The 4,502-nt window shown below is 38.2% G+C and overlaps 1 long non-coding RNA gene across 1 annotated transcript; it reads right to left on the reverse strand.

The window, feature by feature from the left end:
* Positions 1–902: 902 nt before the first annotated feature.
* On the reverse strand, positions 903–1,983 carry LOC112842348 (uncharacterized). Its single transcript, XR_003214078.1, has 2 exons — positions 1,454–1,983; positions 903–1,110 (listed from the first exon to the last, which is right to left on the reverse strand). It is a non-coding gene; the product is annotated as an uncharacterized LOC112842348 (long non-coding RNA).
* Positions 1,984–4,502: the final 2,519 nt, after the last annotated feature.

The following is a 4,502-nucleotide window of genomic DNA, read 5'->3' on the forward strand; positions in this document are numbered from 1 at the left end:
GTCCTTGGCAGTGCATGTGTCCGCATTGTAACTTACTAATAAAAAGTCCTGTGTGTACTTTGGTGTGTGTTTTATGTTATTTTATTGCAAATAAATAATAGTCATTTGATTTTACAGTTACACACAATCTTATATCTCTGGCATGGCATGGCAAGGCAATATCGGGTACATGCAATTTGAAACCTGACATTCCAGAGCAAAGCATGAAGCACACAGCACGTGGTCAACGTGACTCATATGGAGACTGACAACATTACAAGGAATAAAGGAAAATTGAGGACTTAGCCACAGAAAAGACTTTTTTCCTTTTTTTGTTACAATAACTCGAAAACGTCAACTATGATTTTTAAATTAATATCATAGGTGTGAGTTTAGAGTTCAGATTTTTTCTGCACATTCTTTCTTTTTGTATTTAATTATGATGGTAAATACATTTTGCAACATATCTGCCTGCACTTGCACTTGCTCTTAAAGTAGGAACAGTTCACCTTTCCAGCTGTATTTTTAATACTGATGAGTTTACTTTAATTGTTAGCCTATTGGTCAAAATGTATTGTTCTTCTGATTCATGTGTAATGCTTTTCTCAAATAATACATCCACATTTCAGCACGTAAGCAGCTGTTTGTCTCAGTATTACCCGATAACATACTGAGGCCTGCTGATCACGAAGTATGTGGGAAATAAAAGCATGTTAGGAAGAGACTAGGGCCATTTTCAGTTCGCGCCTGCTTTCTCTCCAACGCCTTGGCTCAAAGAATGTGCTGATGCTGAAGTTGACCTCGACCTTGTGAGCCAATTTTTGTTTCATGTCCCACTTCACATGCTGCAGATGCTCCTGCAGCTCAGTCTTCTCATTGTTTGCAGGGATAACCATTTCATTTGAGGAAGAGGAGCAGGAATGTAGTCCAAAGACAAATGGATGTGGAGAGGAACACTGGGACTTTCTCTCTTTCTATCTCTGTTTTTTTCAGTTGCTAGTTTCCCCTCAAGAGGAATGAGCTCATGTTTGTGGGCTCTGTTGCCACATGTTGTGGTTCACTTTCTAGAATAAGGATGAGTTAGTTTCTGGTCAGACCACAGAGAAGCAGCCAGAAAGAAAACGTGCTTCCCTGTCAAGAACAAACACAAAACATTTGCATGACTTAGTGTAATTACTTGAGTACAGAGATTAGACTTAAAGTAGGATCATAATAATTTGTGATTTTTAAAAAAAATTGTCAAAGGGAACTTATTATGCTCATTTCCCTTTTTTAAAACAATTCCTGCATTTTACCAGAGCGGTTTTGCATGATTCACAGTTTTAAAAAAATCCTTAGCTTTTTGGCTGAGATGAGCATTTAGAGACATTCCATTCACCTGAAGTAATTTACAGCCAATAGTATAGCAAAACTGCCTGAACGAGGCATGACGGAGACACACTTTCGTGTTTTTTATGCAAAATTCTGACCCTACCTTCTGAATGTTGCTCATATTGTTTTTCCAGTCTTCTAATTTCCAATTTTGGTGAGCCTGTGCTGTCTTAGTTGACAGGAGTGGGACCTGATGTAGTCTTCTGCTGTTGTAGACCATCTGCTACAGGATTCAATGTGTTATTCAGAGATGTCTTTCTACACACCTTGGTTGATATGAGTGGTTATTTGAGTTATTTCTGCTTTCCTATTATCTTGAAGCAGTCTCGCCATTCTCCTCTGACCTCTGACATCAACAAGGCATTTTTACTCAAAGGAGTGCTGCTCACTGCATATGTTCCTCTTTTTAATCCCCAGAGATGGTTGTGTGGGAAAATCCTAGCAGATCAACAGTTTCTGAAATACTCAGACCAGCCTGTCTTACACCAACAAATATGCAAAGTTTAAAGTTACCTAACTCACTTTTCTTCCCCAAAAAGTATGTGGATCCTTTAATATAACTGGAAGAATTTCTATCCTGCTTGTTCAGAATCATTATTGCTTAGGAAAAGAAATGCACAGAGAATACTTTTGCTAAATATAGTTGTTGGGTCTGTTCCCACAAACCCCGCTAATTCTAGAGACTTATTCATCATGAATGAAAACAAGACAGTCAGCGATCGATCGATTACTTGCGCAAGGGAGGCCTCATCTGTGTCCAGCATGAAAATGACCCCAAATCCGGCCTCCTCTCGCTGCCTTTTATTGAGAGACAGTTCACACAAAACACAGCAAAGCAACGCCCACATGGTTCTAAGGCATTGTATGTATATGTGTGAACTTTTATATGTAAGTAGGAATGTGTGTGTGTGTGTGTGTGTGTGTGTGTGTGTGTGTGTGTGTGTGTGTGTGTGTGTGAGGTCAGAACTGCTTGTTTGACTTCTTCCTATCGCTGTGAGAAGACTCAGATACAAATATCAGAACATGTTTTATAAAGAACAATCAGTCCTGAACAATGAAAAGAACAACCAGTTCTAAGCAAGGAAATGATCATCATGCAGCATTCTATCACAAGCAAACTTATATCATTAAAAGCTTATACTGACTAAAAAATACAATTTTCTATTGACAGCCTTAATCCAGAAAATGCGGAAAACCTGAAGGCCTCACTTGTCTCATTTAATGTGCCCTGAAGCTCAAGTGCACCAGGACAATAATGCAAAACACAGCAGCAAGATCATCTCTGAATGGCTCAAAAAACAACATGGAGGTTTTGACCTGGTCAAAGTGCAGACTGGAATCAGATTGAGATGATTTAGCATGACCTAAAAAACTCAGCCTATGCTGGAAAACCCTCCAAAGTGGCCGAATTAAAACAATTCTGCAAAGAAGAGTGGACCAAATTTCCTCCACAGCACTGTAAAACACTCATCACCAGTTATTGCAAATGCTTGATTGCAGTTCTTGCTAGATGACAAAAACACTTATTAGGTTTAGAAAGAAATTACTTTTTCACATGAGGTAAAGTTGGAGAGCTTTTTTCCCAAACTAAATGAAATCATGATTTAAAAAACTACAATCTGTATTTACTCTGACCATCTGTGTTAACATTTGAAATTGGAAACATGTAAGTGGAACAAACATGTAAAAACATGAGAAATCAGGAAGGGGCAAAAAAAAGCATTTTGCTAAAAACAGATTTACAGCAGAAGTTTTTTGCACTGCATTTTAAAATGAAGATATATTGCATTTATTTACAATTAAAGACACACAGAGCAGAAAGTGTGTTACTGTTTTACATCCACAGACACACAAGAACAGAAGCAGGCAACATGAGGTCAAGTTATGGCAATTTTATTTGTGTATTTTAGTAGATGTATTCAGAATAGAGTTTTTAAAAAAAAAAGACACAAACATCCCAAATAAAGTTTGGGGGGATTTTTAGGAGGAAGTGGGTTAAAGGTGAGAGGTGAGGGTAGAGAAGATGAGCGAGACAGAGAGAGAAGAAGAAGGATGGGGTGAAAGAAAGGTGGAGACAGGGGGAAGGAGGAAGAAACTATTGATCTCCTTAAACTTGACGCTGCTGGGTCAGTTTTTTCTCAGCAGTCTGCTCCAGAATCCCCTCCTGTTCTCCGCTTTCTTTTCTTTTGTCTTCAGCTCCTTCAAGGTTTTCTTGAGCTGCTCCTCGGCGTCTTCAAATTTTTCTTTCAGCTGCTGTTTGGCCAGTTTCACTTTCTGTTTGAGGAGCTCTTTAGCTTCCTTTTTCTGCTTTTTTATTTCTTTAAGTGCATCCTTGCAGTCTTTTTTGGTCACCGGAGAGCCTGTCATTTCTTTCTTGAGTACCTTCACCTCAATTTTCTCTTCTGCAACTTCTTCTCGCACTTTCATCAGTTCTTTCTTCAGAGTCTCACTTTCCTGTTTTGCCTCCCATTTTCCATGTGTCTCTTTTTCAAGTGCTTCCTGTGTTTCCAGCAACTTCTTCTTAATGTTTTGAGTGTAACTCTTTGTATTTTCCATTTCTTTCTTTGCTTCCTGTATTTTAATTTTCTCTTCCTCCAACACTTTTTGAGTTTCCAACAAATCTTTCTTCATATTTTCAATCTCATTTTCTGCCTCATGTTTACGTTTTTTCTCCTCTTCAAGTTGTTGCTTTAAATTCACTAATTCCTTCCTCAGTATTTCAGCTTCAGCCATTGCATTTTCAGCTTCTTGTGTTGCCGACTGCATTTTCCTTTTTTCCTCTTCAAAAGCTTCCTGCACCTCCTGTAATTCCTGCATCACATTTTCTGCCTCCTTCTTTGCAGTTTGATATTTATTTTTGGCTTCTTCTGCTGTGGTTTTCTCTTCCTCCAATGCTTTTTCAGCTTCCAACAGTTCTTTCTTCATGTTTTCATTCTCATTTTCTGCCTGTTGTTTTCCCATTTTCTCTCCTTTAAGTTTTACACCCACATGCAGTAATTCCTTCAATACTACTTCAGTTTCAAACTTTGAATTTTTAGCTTCTCCTCTTGATTTTTCTGCCTCTTCTTTTAATTTGACATTTTCAGCCTGTATTATTTTAAATTCTTCTTGTAGGTTAATCAGCTCAGACTTCACTGTACTGTATGGTGAAG

Source organism: Oreochromis niloticus, linkage group LG15, assembly GCF_001858045.2.
Source record: "Oreochromis niloticus isolate F11D_XX linkage group LG15, O_niloticus_UMD_NMBU, whole genome shotgun sequence".
Lineage (NCBI taxonomy): Eukaryota > Metazoa > Chordata > Actinopteri > Cichliformes > Cichlidae > Oreochromis > Oreochromis niloticus.